The sequence below is a fragment of the Oreochromis aureus genome, linkage group 4, assembly GCF_013358895.1.
Source record: "Oreochromis aureus strain Israel breed Guangdong linkage group 4, ZZ_aureus, whole genome shotgun sequence".
Classification (NCBI taxonomy): Eukaryota; Metazoa; Chordata; class Actinopteri; order Cichliformes; family Cichlidae; genus Oreochromis; species Oreochromis aureus.
Genome location: NC_052945.1, coordinates 30,791,802 through 30,811,571, shown reverse-complemented (window position 1 = coordinate 30,811,571; position 19,770 = coordinate 30,791,802). Strand labels below are relative to the sequence as shown.

The window sequence follows — 19,770 nt, the reverse complement described above, 5'->3', positions numbered from 1 at the left end:
TCCAACTTGTGTGATGACGTTGCAGATGGAACACAGGTAAAAATATGTGTTCATTTAAAAACACATGTGAGCTAAATCATACAGATTATCAAAAATTAGACCACGTGATGATAGCATTGTTGATATGAACACTGTAACACAGTTTAGAGTACTTAAATCTACAAGTATAGATGACGGTGATTTAAATTTGGACCCATAAACAAGAATAGATGTCGACTGGATTTCACAAAATCATAAGTATTCTAGTCATTGAAAGAGACCAACTTCCCAATTGAGAAGTTTCTGAATTCCAAAAACCGATGATGAAACGTAACATTCCACATGTCCGTGAAGGTTCTCAGTCATCCAGGTCATCGTAGCCTAAGGAGCTTGGAAAGAAAAGCGTCTGGACTTGTTTAAATTGCTTGAAGATGTTTCACCTCTCATCCGAGAACTGAAGAAAAGCCGCTGTTGTACACACTGCCTTTATGAACCAACATGTGTTCCTCAAAGGTAAAAACTTTCATGTAGTTCAAACCACCAGGATAAGCCGAGTGAGAACATTGTGCAGTTTATTTTTCTAACGCAGCCCTGAGACCCATAGTCTGAAATCAGCCTTCCTTCTCTCATTGGTATCTAATCTAAAAATAAAGTGGTACTCTTGGAAGCCATTACATATAATTTTCTGGGGGGAGACAGATTTTCGCAAATGCCCGGTATGCCCAATGGCCAGTCCCGCTATGGTCTAGGAATTTGACAAGCATGTCAACAGTTTTTTCCCATTAGACTCTAAAAGGACTTGGCATATTTTCTCGAGTGGACCATTTCTGATTTTTGAAAGACTCAGCATGGGACCTGAGGGATCAATCTAATCCAGCAGCTGTTTACTGAAGAGTCATCAGAAAGAATAGACTGCAGAGTCCTGGCCTGACCAGGTAGCTCTTCTGTGTTGTGCCATCTGCTTCGCCAACACACAACACGGAAGAGCTACCTGGTCAGGTCAGGACTCTGCAGTCTATTTACACCTACAGGACAGTAGACACTCTCTCAAGGATGACGATGTACACATCTTGGACAGGGAGGAACGCTGGTTTGAGCGCGGAGTCAGGGAGACCATTTACGTGAAAACCCATTGTTCCTTCACTGGTCTGGTTTCAGTCATTATGCAAATGTACTGTTTATAAGATTGGGGAAACCTGCAGTCAGCTGAGACTGAAGAAGTAACGAAATGTTTCTCCCACAAAACGCTACGTCCAGATGAACAGAATCAACTTTTGGAGATTTACTTACCTGGATGATTGAGCATGCATCAAGACTAAGCAATGAGATGGCTCAAAACAAGGAACCTATTTCATATAGGTTGAATTCCATAAACCAGTAATAATAGAAACATTCAATGTAAGAAATATGGGAGTTTCACTTACTACCAGCAACCACGAACATATCTGAAGACGTTTGTCTTGTGAGCATTTTAAGTTTTGTCTGAAAACTTCAGCCATGTATTACAAAAGTTATCTCAAGTTTCTATGTCCATTACTGTAAAAAACACTTTCAAATATTTTGCCTTTTGAAATGAGACTATTCTTTTGACACAACCTGTATATGATTTTTATTGTTAACCTCTGGTTATACGAGCCAGGAAGACACAGTTGCAGGCCCGTATTCAGCCTTGGCAGCTTTCTAATTTTCCTGTGAGCCAACCTAAAAACTCACGTGATGCACAATCACATACTTAAGTTGAAATATATTATTAAGAATGGATATTCCTGTTGGCAAATTTTGTGTTGTGTTGGCAAATTTCCTTATGAGGTGCTTCATTTTCCTTGTAGTGGTAGGTTTTTATCAAAATGGACTTTTCTGATCCTAGCTTTTGCCCCCGCCCTTTTTTTTCTCCCCTTCAGTTAAAATCCAGTAATCATTTTGTATAATGAATGTGGAAAATACTCCTTTCCTATGTGGAATGTGGATTTTATCTTTTTTTTTTTTTTTTTGGTCTGGCTTTTTAAGTGCATGTGTAATAAATCATAACTGTTATTCTTTCAGTCAGTCAGTCTCACACACACACACACACACACACACACACACACACACACACACATACAGAACAGTCTTGTATAAATAAAGGTCGCAGGCAGTTTAATCTGCGCCCCACGACTTGCTTTTGTGTGCTTCCAGGATCGCGGTGGCTTTTGTCTGACTTGCGAGGCTTCAATGACCCGCCTGTTCAGGGAGGGCCGAGACTGTGCGGGCCTGCTCCAGTGAGAGCTGCGCTTTCATCAAAGCTCTGGAGAGTGGAGAGGTATTTAAATACTTGTTATGCATCTTTTTCATTTTGAAGAAAAGAAAAGAAAAATACCAGGTGTCACTGATCCAAGTGTCTGTTCAAACTTGAAAAGGATACAACCTTAAGGCTTACGACACCTCTCTGCATGCTGCAGTGAATATGAAAGATAACACTAATTAACAATAATCTGTAAGAATGCACGCACACACCTCTTCTAAATTCCTCACAAAATCCAACTCATAAGCTGTGTGTATCAATCTGTTGAAATTTTTGGGTATTTCAAGGCATTTTTCAGTGAGCGTCAGTGACACAGTGCTGGAAACTGATGGCAAAGCTGTCCGAAAGCTAAGGCCAGCTCAACTCTGTCAGTATTGCTGTAACTGGTCAGATTAATAACTCAAAATACGACAGTCGTCTTGAAATTTTCATGTCATGTGAATTTAGTAATTGTGTTAAATCATCCAGCAGGAGGAACCGTATGTGTACACATTATGTGTACACTACGTGTGTGAATGGATGAATGACTGAATGTAGTGTAAAGTGCTTTGGGGTCCTTAGGGACAAAGTAAAGCGCTATACAAATACAGGCCATGTACCATTTGCATTCACGTATAGGGCATAGCAGCTATATAATTGCTAGTTAGTCCAGACATATGAATGTGACATGTGAATATCAACACTTCACCGAGCTCTTTTCATTCCTCAGAGGCATCAGATGGAAGACAAAACACTGCTGAGTAGACCATTTAACACTTTATTTACTTTATTACTTCTAGAAGGGAGATGTGTCCTGACAGCTTTATTACAGAAGCTCTCTCATTCTAATCTAAACAACAGTGTCTCAGTAACTTTCCACTAGAGATGGTCCCCTCTTATCTACATTTTCCCAGGCAAGCGTGAGTCTGCAGCTTTCTACCATGTCCCCAAGGACACATGGTCTCATGCCTTTATTTTCAGGGCTGTTTCCACACTATATAACTTTATAACACTTATTAATAAAAAAAACCCATAGCATTATTGAAGCACTGCAAATTATTTAATCCCAACACTGGTCATGATGTAATGGAAGCGGTAATTTGGTCCCCTGAGTTAACAATAATTTTGCTGCACAGCAGCCACCCTCGGATCATCTATTAAAGTTGTGTTTGCTTTGACAGACAGAGGAGGAATACAGACACCTTTTCCAACTGGCTTCTGGGAAGCACCAGAACCTTCATCGGATGGCTATGACTGGAGCAGGAATCAACAGACATCTCTTCTGCCTTTACGTAGTCTCCAAATACTTGGGAGTGGAGTCGCCTTTCCTCAAAGAAGTAAAGCCTTTGGTCGTCTAAGGAGCTCAGAAAGAAAATGTCTGTGGGGTTTCAGTGGGCGTTAAGGCGTCTGGGAAGTTCATCAGTTGGTGCCGGTGGTTTACGACACCAACTGATGAACTTCCCAGATGCCTTAACGCCCACTCACATCCTGGGCCATCTGACCTCACCTAGCCCCACCACATGATAGGGTGGGGCTAGGTTTCACAATGAGCTCACCTTAAACCAGGGGTGTCCAAACTTTTTTCACTGAGGGCCACATACATACAAATATAGGAGGGGCTGGGCCACTTACTAGAAATTAGGTATATAACCTTAACTGTAGTGTATTAAAGTTAGAAAAATCATTTAAAAGTGGTCAAATGTGTTATATTGTTGAATATAATTAAAGACAAAACTGCCTTCATCACAGCTTTCCATAAATGGATCTTTATTGATTTCTTCAGAAAAAGCTTTGGTAGCTCATTCTCAGAACAGCAGCAGATTTCTTCTTGGACAGAAGATTTACAGCACAGAGGAAAAACAATAAAGGGGAAAATGGGACGGGTACATTTCAAGCTTGTTATTTAAGTTATTAGGCTTAGCAAAGCATCCATTAACGTTCCTTTGAAACGATTATCAACATTAACAGACTGAACTGGACTTAATAACATGAGTCCATATAATTTTAGTAAATTATTCTGGTGAGTATCAGCTGCGCTGGGTATGTAAATCGGGCCATCCAGCCGCGGTGCTGATCGTACGCCACTCGTGCCAAAAATCCGGACAAATGTCACTTGATCAAGGAGCAAATCTGCATCATATGAGATCAGCTGACTTTGCGTGTGCGTGCGCTGTGCACAGCGGTGTGTACTCTGTGTGTTAACAAGAAAAACGCATGTAAGAAAGTGGTGCGCAAAAGCAGGGTAGTGACAGAATTGATGCGCATTATTGATATTTGAAGCATGTGCACCTGCACATTAACACACGGGTACTGTGGAATATATTTTTTACTCACCTAAAGTGCTCGTGCTCTCGTCCACTCCCCGCAAAAAATTAGCAGCTGTGTGGTGTCTGTGGCATCGGTGCTCTCATCGCATGTGATGGAGTAAAAATCAAAAGCACAGCTTTATCAGACAGTTGCAGTTTAATGTTGGCTGACAGTCTTCAGTGCGTGGCACAACTGTATTTCTGGACATGCTGACATTGTTGAAGTCCTGCACTTTTTCCGGGCACATTATTTCGGTGACTTTAACGAGGCCGTGTTTTATGAGGTCTCCATCTGAAAAAGGCTTGCCATGTCTTGCGATGAGTTGGGTGACCTCATAGCTGCTATTGGAGCCTTTTCCTGGACAATTTGAGCACGAAAAAAATACTGTTGCTGACTGTGCAGGATAGCTACCCTTTGCTTTAATTTCTGCTCTGGCTCAGCACCAGTGTAGGATGCATAGGCCTGATGTTTGGTCTCATAATGACGTCGTACATTATACTCTTTCATAACTGCCACAGTTTCAGTGCAGATCAAACAGACACACGTCCCCTTTAATTCTTTGAAGAAATATTCACTCTCTCACCGTGTCTGAAATTTTCGGCACTCACTTTCTACCTTTCGCTTCTTTGGTTCTGCCATGTTTGGTAACTTGGGGTAAATTTCTTCTGTGATTGTCATTTTTGGTGGAGCAACTGCCTTGATCAACAGTAGCTCCCCCTGGTGTTAAAACTAAGAAGTGCAATACACTCAAGCAAAAGTTGAAGTGCGGGCCATATTCTATTCTATTTATAAAATTACTTGAGGGCCAATTAAAAATGGACCGCAGGCCGCGGTTGGCCCGCGGGCCGGACTTTGGACACCCCTGCCTTAAACCTTGGTTGATTGTGACCTACACCTTGGCTCATGTGATTAGGTAGACGATCATTAGGGGGTCCATTGTCCCCCTCGGGGGTGGGGGGACTCTCCACCATTTGACCCTAGAACTGAAGAAGCTTCTCGGATGAGGTGAAACATCTTAAAGCAAGTTAAAGAAGTCCAGACCCTGTTCTTTCCAAGCTGGATGACTGAGGACCTTCACAGACATAAGCCTTTGGTCGTTTCCTGAGGATGGCTACATTTAGGCTACGTTCACACTGCAGGTCTTAATGCTCAATTCCGATTTTTTTGTCTGCTTGTTCACACTACAAATAAAATGCGACAGCAAATGCGCTCCAGTGTGAACGCTCAAAGCGGCCCGCATGCGCAAAAGATGATGTCACACACAACGCGCTCTGTTTAGACCCAGAGCAAACAGTATTGTTTGACTGATGGCCCTTAATATAAAGACTTCGGACTTTACGTTTCACAGTTTTTGCTTTAAGTTATTTTGTTATTTACATAATAATGTAGATAACCTAATAATTATCCTTATTGCTGTTTTAGAGGAGCGGTGCTTCAAAGGAGAGTTGCAGATTTCTGTCAGAATCTGCAAATTATACAGTACAAATAAAATGTTCACGTTTCTCCAACGTTGTCTTCCCAACAGTTTCACTAACATCTACACTGGATGGCCAGGAAGCGTTCGCGATGTCTTCTCCCGCGCTGATAATTGGCATCTGTCTTGTGTCAGTGACGTAAAAGACTGATTTAATGCGACATGACCGTTCAAACAGCAGTCGCTTTCTAAAACATCGGATATGTATCGGATTCAGTACCACATACGAAAGTGACCCAGATCGGATTTGAAAATATCGGATTTGTGCCGTTCACACTGTCCTACCATGATCGGATATGGGTCGCATAGGGTCAAAAAAATCGGATTTGATGCGCTTTCGCCTGCAGTGTGAACGTAGCCTTAGATGTAGCCATCCTCAGATGTCCCTATTCAGACTGATATTCAGTCTGCTTGGTTTAATTGTCCAAACATATTAAACAGGACGAAAGTGAACGAGTTTCAACTGTTTCAAAAATCATGAATACCTTTTTATATGTAAACAGATTGCATTGATTTGAATGGACGTGCACTTCTTTAGCAGAATTCTTGTTGGACAAAACAAATTTGAAGTGAGACATAAACAGCAAAGACTCTGATGTCAGGTGGACAGAAGAAAGAGAAAGCGAGTGATCAATCCCGTATACATCCAAGTATCATCCAAGTAGATCTGAAAAGTGAAGCCAATGTTGGAAGTGCCGTAAACCTGGCTTTTTTTCTAACCACCAGCGTTGTGCTGCTCACCTTCTAATGAAAATGATCCTCAACCTCCTCATACAGGATCCAAGTAACACTATCCTGTCAATACCGATATAAATACGATATAGCCTATTTTATAATCAGTACAATTTTTTTTGTTTATTCTGTTATACCTGTATTCAAAAAATACACTGCACCCAAACTATTTCATAGTTCAGCAAAACTGATCATTGTAATAAACTTAAACCTGCACCATCCTCCCTATTCTGGTATTTTAAAGAGTACTTAGCGGAAATATTAGGCAAACTTAAGTAATAGGGTTGCCAACTCCCAGCAACTCCCCCCACCCTCCACCTGATAATGCTTAATCGACTTCAATTTAAACATGCATTAAATTAAAGTCGATTATTGATTTCTATTGATTTTTTTTATACATTTTTTTTCTCTCCTTTTTCTTCGTGCTTACAAGTTCACAAAATGCCAACTGTAGTAATTGTTCACAATTGAATCTGTATAAGCATGTTGTGTTTAATTTTAAAAGCAAAAATAAAATATAAAGTAAATTTTAAAAAAAAATGCACATCAATAATTTTTCTACAATAATTAAATAGATTCAACATCTTTCTTTCTTCAACAGAATTGACTGCACAGATGGTACCTTCCCAAAGGAAAAAGTACTATAGCTCACTAGGTCATAAATTTGACTTAATATTTACTATATACAATGATGGATTTCTATACATTTTACATCAGATGAAAACTTTGGTTGTAAGATTCAGATAATTATTTATTAAAATTAGATTAGAAAGAAAAGTATGTCTTTGTGCCTCCTTTTCCCTGTTAATGCCCTATCGGCCCCCCTGGCATAACTTTGCTAGATCCGCCCCTTCACAGTTACCAGCCGTCACCTACGTAGAAAAGGATCCTGGTGTAGAAAGTAATATTAAATAAATTCTAACAAAAGCTTATCAAGCTTAAACGTGCTGCTGTTGTTCAGCCGCTGGTTTCCTCTTTCTGGTGCAAAGTGGGCCAAAAACAAACAAGAGAGACGGACTTGTGACAGAAAAGCCGATCAGCTGATCATTGATCAGTTTCATGATTAAAGTAGCAACAGGAGAGGGAGGGAGAGGCAGTCGCTCCATATATCGGTTGTTAAGCTTAACGTGGGAATGCTTTACAAACATTCAGATATGAACTTGTACACTTTCTTTACTTCTCTGGGATACCTTTCTCCAAGATGAAATGCTGGTTTGGTAGCGAGGCTCCAAATGCTCAACCAGACCGCCGACAGTTCTCGCACGCCACAGCCGCTCTATCACGTGACGCATACCAGAGGTGGGACCAAGTCAACTTTTTGCAAGTCTCAAGTAAGTCCCAAGTCTTTATCCTCAAGTCACAAGTCAAGTCTCAAGTAAAGTCAAGCAAGTCAGAGTCAAGTCGCAAGTCAAGACAGACAACTTTCAAGTCAAGTCCCAAGTCCGAAACTTTGAATTTCAAGTCCTTTCAAGTCTTTTTTTTAACCCTCTGGGGTCCCGGGTATAATTGGCCGTTCTTGACTACTTTTGATTTTACTTCTATATTTCACTTTTAAAATATGTTTTTCTTGCCTTGTTTGGTATCATTATTTACAGCACAACCTCAAATATCTGAAATTTTGTCATGAAACGCTGTGTAGCAGGCAGGAGATGAGGACTCAAAGTGCAGACTCACAGACTCAGGGGATGAACTCAAAATCACAGCTTTATTGGCTGGACGCAGAGAAACGAGCATACAAAGTAAACTAAGCTAAACTGGGAAACAATGAACTAAAACTCACAGGGAGACACCGGGAGATCCACACAGCAAGAGGGTTGAAGAGACATTAACGACGCGACAGTGAGCACAGGAAAACACAGGGCTTAAATACGCTGAGGGATGAGAGACAGGAGGGAAACACACCTGGGGAAAATCACAACTGATGAGGCAGGGGAAACGTAAACTGAACATACTCACGTAAGACAAGGACCTTCAGAATAAAGCAGGAAACTAACAGGCACAGGACCAGACAAGACACCATGGACAGACAGAGGGACATACGGGCAGAGAAGACTAAGCACCAGCAAAACTAAACATGAGGGCAAGATAACAAAGCCTAACCAGAAACAATAACCACCATCATCACCATCATCATCGTGCTACAGAATCAGAACATAATTATAATCAAAACCGTATCACAAAGAAACAGCATATAACTAATAATCCCGAGAATAGCCATACACATAAGAATTAATCCCTCACCAAGAATAAGACATATTCATAATCACAATCGCAGCACCAGAGGATAAGGAACAATCCATAATGCAGAAAATAAACCAAAACATAAGAAACTCAAAATGCTGGGTCGAACCGACCCAGGACCGTGACAAATTTGAGTTATTTTTTTCATTTTGGTATACTATATTAGCACAGTTGATCTAAATTCAGACAAAAAATTCAGAATCCGAGTAGAAAAAAGTTATATTTTTTTTACATGTTTAACGAATCATTTTCATAACTTGAAATGCAAATAGAAATTGTACATTTCTGAAAATTATGCACAAGTTTTGCAAACAACAAAGTTATATGGTACTATTTACCTAAAAATGCAGCCAAGGCCTCAGGTGTTTTTTATATAACCATTTAAATCTATTTACAGAACAATCAGGTGTGCTGCATCAAATAAGAAGGCACACAAATTATTTGTGCCAGTCCAAAAATGTAGTTTGTGTTCAGTATAAGACAGAGGAGAACAGCACAGGCCTAAACCCTGCAGGTCTGACAACTGGAGGTGCAACAGTCCAGTTTTCTATGTGGAGACAGCGTTTACACTGGAATCTGCCTTTGACAGCTTTTTTTAGATCAAATATGAAATTCAGCAGTCTAACCTACACACAATACAAAACAATAACTACACAACAAACTAACTACAGCCTCCAAACACGCTAAACGTCACTAATGTCTCACATATGAAAACTCTCTCTCTCTCTTTCTTTCGCTCGCCCGCTTTCCGTCGCATGGTGTCACTCCTAAAACTTCCCTTCTCCTAAACAACCAAATGTCACATGTTGCCTTATCATTTTTTGATTGGCTGACATGGTAAACTCTAACTCAATAGGGAAGGGGTGTTTTTCTTTTTCTTTTCACTACGCAAGTGGAGAGCGTATGCTAGGCTGTCTGTAGAAAACGCCGTTTTTGTCTAGCATCCCTGTTGAGAATAACCTTTGCAAATAAACAACAGCTAATAATATAAGATCAAAGTATTTTATTTGATGTATTGACATAAATGACAGAAGAAAAAGGCCATGTATAGCAGGACTACTCAATTACACACTAAGGTGGGCCAGATTTTCTAACCAAAAAAATTTTTTTCCTGGCTCAGACATGCAAAAGTTAAACACGACCATACACTAATTGCAAATTAAACACAGTGATTTTGAATTGTGATGTGATGGTAAAATAAATATTTGTCAGTCTAAACTGGGTTAAATCTCCGGGGTTAATGATGGGGAGGAGACGGAGAGAGACTGAGTACAGCTACAGAACCCACTTTCGAAACGGACCCTGCTCACCATTCACCGACAATTCTGAGCTAACAAGTTGCATGTTATTCTTGGATGCGCTTGCAGGACCGGATTTAAAATAGCATGACAAACATAGCATACCTGTTAAAGCCAAACAGTATCATCAACGTAGCCGAAGAACATTTGCTAATAAGATGAAGTTAGCTAAGTCAGCTGTCTCATCGTAGCAAAAAAAAAAAAAAAAAAAAAAAAAAAGCACCACCTACCGTTCTTTATGCAACTTCAAATGTCGGACAAAGTTGGAAGTTGTTCCATCTCCGTCTGTGATTCTCTTCTTGCATGTTTTGCATATTGCATTTCGTTTTTTTGACTACTTCGTAGTTTATGTACCCGAAAGAAATTACTCTTGGAAGCATTTTTGGCTCGAGCGTTTTTGTTCTTGTTTTTTTCAAATCTGGTTAATTTGATTGGCTGTGCTACAGCCCACGCTCACATACATACGGAGTGTGTAAGAATGAATGAATGAATAAAGTGAATTAATGGTCCGCACTTTTTATATAATATGTATGTTAAATTTTAGATTTGGGTAAAATATCAAGTCTTTTCAAGTAAACAGGTTCAAGTCCAATTCAAGTCCCAAGTCACTGGTGTAAAAGTCCAAGTCAAGTCACAAGTCTTACAACCTTTTTTCAAGTCAAGTCTAAAGTCATAAAATTAATGACTCGAGTCTGACTCGAGTCCAAGTCATGTGACTCGAGTCCACACCTCTGACGCATACTCCTCCAACGTGCTAAGGTTATGAGCTGAGTTACGCCATGTCACAAGTTTTGTCGGATCAGATTACATTTTTTATTTCTCTCTGATATCCAATCCAGTAATTTAGGTCAGTATCAGACCGATATGATTCTTAATATCGGATCAGTCCATCTCTAGTTATGTCCTCAGGCTCTCGTTTCCAGTTGTATTGCACACAACATGTTTAGTGAGATCCATTCCTTTGCAGATGGCGGCAGCAGCAGAAACATTTAAGAGTTCATATGTTAACGGTTCAAGTGGAACTTTCACAGTGACTATCACAATTGTTTTGTATAGTATGTGAGCAGGCTGTCTCAGCTTTTAGAAATGCAACCATAAAAGACTTAAGAGCAGAACAACAAAATGGAACGTGTCATTGATCAGCTGCTTTAAAGATGCATATCTAACACACAATGAGACTAAGGCTCCCTTTGTTCAGTCAAGAATGCACTGCTGTGAACTGCTTCTTTACCAAAATCAAGAAGAGAAGTCAAAGCATTAAACATTCTTAGCGAGTTTTGTGTGATTTGCTCTCTGTTAGCTGTTCACATCTGCCGCTGCATGTTCACTCCACCTTTTTCTCACTCAATCCCTCATTTAAGGTTCTGTCTGAGCCTTGGCACCTCTCCACCAGCCAGACTCCAGTTCAGCAGATGAATATATTCGACCTGAAGAACCACCCAGATTTCATCTCGCGTGGTGGGGGCTTTGGACCTGTGAGTGGACACATTTACATCTTTTTATGGAACTAAGACAGGGAGACTAGATAATGTACTTCTGGAGGCGTTAACACGAAACCTTGTGTCTTCACTGTCATTGTCACGGTTTGGCAGGGCAAACCGTGGGGGTGTAGGGAAGGAGGACCCAGGCGCGGTGCTCTGTGTATAAACAGTCATGTCAGGTCGCTGACGATGGTTATGGAGTTTCATACATCATCGTGGGTGAAGATATGGTCAACTTCCACGTGTCTTCCAAATACTCCTGCAGTCAGACTGTAAGTAACGTCTCCGTGTCGTGAAGTTCAGAGTCCCAGTGTTATATAACATGCTGTTGTAGGAAAGCTCATTTACACCAGACAATCCTCTGGAGCCTTTTACAACTGGCACACTCTGGCCTATTAGGCACAACATTGGAAGCATTTCCTCCCTTGGTAGGAACAACATAATATTGTTTGCTTTTTGTGATTCGGTTTTCTTCACTTGGTCAGCTTTGCCCTAAATGATGCAACTAAATGATGCAACTAAATGATGCAATGATGAAAGTAGAACTAAGGATCCTTCAGTGTGAACGCAGTGAAACCAAATACAGACCTAGTAAAGTCAGGATGTTTATTCTGGCTCTGTCAATCTTAAAATGTTGGTCGTATACTAACGAGTCTTTAAGAGTGTGTCTAGGCTCAGATGGCTCTTTGGATGAGTCACTACAGTACAATCGAGAAGTTTATTTGTGTAGTAAGACAGGTTACTCTGTAAATACTACCAAAACTGGATCTAACCTATAAAGGCAGGGCCTGCTTCAGACTTTCATTTTAAGTCCTTTAAATTCCTGAAATTTCCTGGTTGAAGCCACCTTGACTTTTGTGCACCTCTCATTTTAACATCACAAATCAGCAAGACCACAAACGGTGAAGGATTTTAAGTGTTTAGGGTGGATTTGTGGTTTTAAATGACACATAAATGTTGTTGAATTTTCCCTGAATTATTTATTAATACAGGCTATAATGTCATGTGGACAAGATATGTGACATAGCCCTTGTTCCACGAAAGGACAGAATGTACTGTTTCACACATTTTCACTTCCATTTTAATCATCTACTCTTCTTAGTAAACACACATTCATCTAAAATAAAAAAATAAAACTTCTGAAAAAATGCCAAAATCAGCCCTTTGATTTATCAGATGATCCTCTTAATTCTAAACCTCAATAGCTAATATTTTTTACATACAAACAGCTAACCTTTGGAGTTGTTTCCAAGTTTGCAGAAAGTTTCGCTTTGTCAGCAGCAAGAAAATAGCTAGAAATCAAAGTAAAGATGAATTGCTTTTTCAGAGAAAAACAACATTGGATTTCCAGTAAAGTATTCGTGTGAGCATCAGAAAGGGGAACAGTCTGCAAATTGATGACATCAGTTTAGCTACAGCATTACTAAGTTGCTGCATGGTTTATTTATCATCACTATAGACAATTTTATACATTTGGAAAAAAACACAGGCAGGACTCAGATCACAGTAGGCCTAAATGTTCCTCCTGGCTCTAAATGGGCCTTAAGGGCTGAGCACATGTGCAAGCACAGCTAATATTAAGTACAGACAATTTGTGTTACCTGAAATTAAGAAAAATGCTAGTTTTGCCTTTTATTCATCAAATTGCAAAAAACAAAAATGTATTTTAGGTTTGCAGCTAAGCTCAAATTAAACACAACTCACAAAAGAATAAAAATACCAGAGTTGCAATTTTTTATTGGCAAGTTTCCTTTGAAAAGTCAAAACTTTTTGACATTTAAATTTTAATTATTTTAGCTCTATAGTTCCTCAAATGAGGCAAATACATCATGACACTGTAATGATGAACTGAACTACATATTATTCAATGGCCCGCAGCAGAGCAGTGCAGGGTATTTACACCTGATAGTCATGCTGATAGACTAATTTGTGCTTTAATTGGTGCTGCCTTCATTGTAACACTTGAGTGTGTTTTTGGAGCTCTATGTGTTTTTAGCCAAAAATTACTCTTTTAAAAAGAGATCGCAGGCCGCTGGTCTAGAGAAATTTGAGTCTGATGGACCATCAGATGATTCTCGCAACGATAACTTATCCAGCCTGCCGACAGGGAAATGAGAAGTGAGAAAAGTTGGGGACAACTATGTAAATAAGCTGACTGTGTATTTACTATGTACATAAGTTTTTGCATTCAAAAGCTAAACACAATTACAGCATGGTGTTTGAAAATACATGATGGTAGATAAAAACTCATTTTGTCCAGAGTGATTGTACTTTTATGTTCAGCAACAGCTCAGGAAGTCCTCAATCCACATGACTTCATGGTTCATTACGGGGGAAATGTCAACTCAGGGAGGACACACACACACACACACACACACACACACACACACACACACACACACACACACACACACAGGAAGAGAGAGTGAGATCATTAATACAAAGGATTGCCGCAGCTTTTGGATTTTAACTCTTTTTTGGGGATTTTATATGAACAGTCATAAATTTCACTCCAAATTTTAACTTTTGCTTCTATTGAGATGTGTTTTTAATTCTACAATACCTTTCCTGTTCAAATCATTTATTCACATAGTAAAGAAGTAGCTAAGGAGCTCGGTAAGTATGAACAAAATTAGTTAAAGCACATTTTCTCTAATAAAGAGGATTTTCATCATCTGCAGTTCATGAAAAAAGGTGCCACATAAAAAAAAAAAACAAATCAGTAGATCCACAAATGATGGATAAAGGCTCTTCTCAGTTATTGAGGTACAGGTACACTTCCTGTACTTATTAACATACAGTTCAAAGGCCTGCATTAGTGTGCATTGGTTAGGACTGTACCAAATGACTCACGTTTTAAACACTGTTTGAATAATCAGCACTAACAGACAGACATTTATGCAGCGCAGGCTATAATAGAATAATAGACATGCTTACCATGTGAAAGGACCGCTCTGTGCAGGTAACGTAGTCTGTGCTTTGTAAGCCCTAGTTTGGGTTTTCATGGCTCCAAGAGAATTAACAATTGAAGAAAGGGATAAAACATGAAACTCAAATTAATCTCCACACCCACGCTCAGTTTCACAAATAAACAAAAAACTTGCACCATCCAAACTCTTCATAGCCACAGGAGAGAAAATTGAAAACTTCCCAGAAATTGAAATAGTAATAATCACGCTAAAGCCGGCTTTTTATGCCATTTTGGAAAAGTCCAGAGCCTTTATACATAGCATATGCCAAGCAGACTCAGTGGGAGATGAATAACATGTAGCCTAGAATTAAACATCTACAATTTAAAGAGACAGACAGGTCAATACCTAACCCCTACCTCACTATTGTCTCTAAACATTTAGACCCCTAAAATACTCAGTTTACATGAACAAGCAAACATGACAGCTGGGTGGGGGCAGTTGAGGATACACAAACACCTCCATAGGTGTCTGGCTTCTCTGGAAATGTCTTTGAGGAAAGGACATTAAAATGTTTGGACTGCGTCTTCCCAGACAGAAAGACTACACATGATTTGAAAACATAGCATCAGACAGGAAAGGGCAGGATCATGTGTTGCTCAAACTGACAATTTGGCTTACAGACGGTAATATAATGGGGGCTAAAACAAATCCGATAAGGTTCTTTCTAACATGGAAAAACCAAATAGGTCTTCCACTCCACAATTAGAAATAATGATCCTCTTATAAGGCTTTATTCTCCATTCACCAAGTTACAAAACAAATCCAACAATTTTACCTTTCAGATCACTGACAGAAAACAAGTAGGCCATCCTATAAGGCTTCTCCATAGTGTTAGGATAAGGCAACATGAAATAATTGGATCTTCCATCTATAAAAGTCATTCCTGTTTGCATGAATTCACACTGAAATACACATTTTATAAAACAGATAAAACATTAAAACCTAAATAAAACATTTTTTTTCTTTCATTCAGTAAATGCAGGTCTGCAGTGGAAGATATGAAAGTAGTTTGAGTTTCAAAACAGAACAAAAAATGACTTGTATTCAAGAAAATGACACAACACTTGTTCCTGTTTTTTCTGTGATTGTTTAGATTTGACTGACTTTATGCAAAGATAAATGTAATAACAGACATTTCAGCGTTTTCTGATAGTTTTTGGAAAGAGAGTTTGGTCCTATTTTAAAGCAGTCTGTTATCTCCTTGAGTTCATGGAGTTGAGCATATTTCAGCCCTACCCCAGATAGCAAGACGACATTGAATTGATGTTGAGTTTTCATCCGATCTGTCGTATATGGTCGGGGTTGAAATGCCAATGTTGTAACAACATTGAAATACTGTGGTAAACCGACGGTCTTACTTGACAATGGCTTAACTGTTTACTAAATGTTTGAGGTGTGAAATGAACCGCAATGGAGTTTGTAAACAAAATATGGGTGTGTGTGTTTGGAGGATGTGTTTGTGCGGGGGTGTTTAGGTGGTGGGGGGTGCGCAAACATTTTTCTTTAAAACAAAGGGGGGCTTGGCAAAAAAAGTTTGGGAACCACTGCGTTAATGGGTCTTTTGGTGGCAAGAGTGTATAGATGGGTCTAATGGTTTTTAAGAAGGGCCCACGTGAATGCCGGAACCCAAGGGTTACATCGAATTTAATGTTTTTTAATGAGATGAATGTCTATAAATATTTTGTTCTTTTCATTTTGAAACTCGCTAAAAATCCCTTGTTCATTCTAAAGAGGGTTTGACTTCTCACTTCTCTGTCCATGTTCTCTTTCTTCCTTCTTCTGTCTCTGTGGTTTTATTTATGTACCCAGTAACACGTTTGTCTGCTTTTTACACTTCCCTTTCACTTCTCAATACTTACGTTTTCTTTCTTTTTTCCTTACCAGGACTCTCACAGGTTTGGAATTCAGATAAGTAAGGCTATGCAGGACATCATGGCTCTTCTCTCAGCTGATCCCAAAACCTCTTCGTCATCCAAAGGCAGAGGCCATCCGCAGACCAAGAAGCTCGAGTAAAATCAAATGTCAGCCGACTATTTCCTTAATGATTCCGAACCCACAATGTTGAAATCACAGTTCAACAAGTGATTAATTGACAAAGTTAAAGTCAGAGGCAAACAACAGAGAGCTTGTTTCATAGATACAGATCTTTCGTCTTCAGACACAACAAAAATGGACAGCAGCCTTTTACAGGCCAACAGATAAACATACCTACTATTGTTCTGTTTTTAAAACCTCCCACTCAGTGACAAAAGACAAGCCTCAACGCTACCGTACCTCAATCATTTGGAAGGCTGCATCAGCACTCTGAAAATCTGTGATCTTCAAGATATATACTTAGAGTGAAAGTGAGACAAATGTCCCTGATAACTGGTGTAAAGCATTAAGACGCCCTTAATCTCACTAAAAGTGAAGAGCGCACTGACACCATTCATTACAATTTGATGTTGGAGGTTAGAGTGCATGTTGAAGGGCTTTGCTAACGTCAGTGGGCAGGAAAAAGGAAGTTCTGGCCAAACTGCACTCATTTATTTCTTTATGTGCCATTTGTTTTGACGGATGGAAATGGTCTAGTCTCCATAAACCCGGTGTAATCGTTTGATCACCTGAACTCCAGACAAGAGCAGTACATCAGCCTGACTTAATAATTAACATTTTAATTTACTTTTTAAAGCTGGAGAGAGAACTTTGGCCACTGTTGTCAGGAATGACTTATGCATCCATAGGAAAGCAGGATGGCATCATCATCACAGCCAGACTGTGGAATCTCCACTAGTGACCAACTGTTCAGCCATACATCGCTTTATATGCAAAGCTGCATTTAAAAATGATTATCATCACATTTTGTTTAAAAAAATGCTATGTTTTTAGTTTATTTGCTATCTTTTGAGCTTTTTCTTCACTCTCTTTGCTGATGCTTAGCCACACTCTGCTAAGGCTTGCTAATACTTGTAGTAAGAGTACTGCATTCAAAGAGTTGCTCAAGTTAAAGTATTATCAGTAAATGTACCTAAACTGTCAAAGCAAGCCTTTATGTTGTGCAGTTGAGTAATTGCTTCTGGTGTTTAATATATGATTAATTGTAAACTGTGGCTCAGACCTCCAGACAACAAGCTTCAAAAGTCTCTTGTCATTTGAAGCTTGTTTGAATTGTTAAATTGAGGTTTGGCTCTCCTCACATTCACAGGCCATCCACTCCAAGAAGCTCGAGTAAAACAGCAAAAACAAGTTGGACAAACATTGCTTATTATCCAAAAACGCAACTTGGGCAATGTAATGTAATTAGAACAAACATTACTGTGATGTATTTGGCCCAGCGGAAAGGTTGTCCTTTCAGTTCTTCTTTCTTTACTGGAAAACTGCTGAGAGCGCCAGAAACGAACTGCAAAACAAGACGCAATAATCGATGAGATAATGCTGTGGATGGCCTAATGGGCATTTCCCCGTGGCTCACAATATCAAGCTGCAGCTTTTAGGTGTGTTCGGTCTGGGATCCAGGGATAACTATCAAGAATGCAGCATATTAAGATGGGAACAGAACAGTGACGTTCTTTTGTGTTGTGTGCTTAGTGCGGTGATTAAAAAGGGGAATCTTGTTTTTGATAAGTTTGTGTAGCAACTGTGCCTGCATTTTAGGCACAGTTGCTACAGGGGTTATGGAAAGGGGGGAATTGGAAGTGTGATGTCCAGATGTTGGCAGCTGGGGATACAGCTGTGTTTTTTTGAATCACTGCATTTGTTTGTATTTTTTTTAAATTATTTACTGTAATCTGTTTCATTCCTCAAGCAGAAGAGGAGGGCCTTCAAATCCAGAGACAAAGAGGAGTTGAAAAGGGTGCAGAGAGAGCTGAGGGGACTGATAAGGAATGGGAAGGACAGCTACAGGCAGAAGATGGAGAACCAGCTTCAGCAAAACAATGTTGGTGAAGTCTGGAGAGGCCTCAGAACCATCTCAGGCCACAAACATCAGAACTCTCTGCCTGGGAGGGATGTGAGGTGGGCGAATGAACTGAATCATTTCTTCAACAGATTTGATTCAGCCATGAGGCAGTCTCCAACATCGGCTGCAGACTCACCCACCCCACTGCTGCTGTTCCACCTCTGACACCTCAGACACTTCACACCTCCTCTATTCACCCTGCTCACTCCTCCCCACCCCAACAACAGCATCCAATACACACTCAACACAAGGCTCCAGCCTGTCTCTCTCAACCACCCAGGTTCGGAGGGAACTGAGGAGGATTAAAGCCAAGAAGGCAGCGGGTCCAGATGGCATCAGCTCGAGGGTCGTCAGGTCCTGCGCGGACCAACTGTGTGGTGTGATGGAGCACCTCTTCAACCTGAGCCTGAGGCTGGGAAGAGTCCCACAGCTCTGGAAAACTTCCTGTGTTGTTCCAGTGCCAAAGACTTCACGCCAAGGACCTCAACAGCTACAGGCCGGTGGCTCTGACATCCCACCTGATGAAGACCCTGGAGCGGCTGGTCCTGGCTCAGCTTCGGCGCCTTGTGAGCTCATCACTGGACCCACTTCAGTTTGCCTACCAGCCTGGCATTGGAGCGGATGATGCCATCATTCACCTCCTACATCGCTCCCTCGCTCACCTGGAGACCGCTGGGAGCACTGTGAGAATCATGTTCTTTGATTTCTCCAGTGCCTTCAACACTATTCTTCCCTCGGTTCTGAAGGACAAGCTGGAGAACTCTGGAGTGGACCATCACCTCACTACCTGGATTTTGGACTACCTCACCGACCGACCACAGTATGTGAGGACTCAGGGCTGTGTGTCGGACAGGGTCGTCTGCAGTACAGGGGCCCCACAGGGAACGGTTCTGGCTCCGTTCCTCTTCACCATCTACACTGCAGACTTCTCCCACAACTCCACCCAGTGCTTCCTGCAGAAGTTCTCTGATGACTCTGCAATAGTCGGCCTCATCACTGATGGGGACGACTAGGAGCACAGAGGACTGACTCAAGACTTTGTGGACTGGTGCCAGCTGAACTACCTCCAGATCAATGCCAGTAAAACCA

At 40.4% G+C, this 19,770-nt stretch overlaps 1 pseudogene; it reads left to right on the top strand.

Annotated features, from left to right (window-relative positions):
- The first annotated feature begins 477 nt into the window (after nt 1-477).
- On the top strand, nt 478-18,571 carry LOC116324337 (annotated as a pseudogene).
- The last annotated feature ends 1,199 nt before the right edge of the window (nt 18,572-19,770 follow it).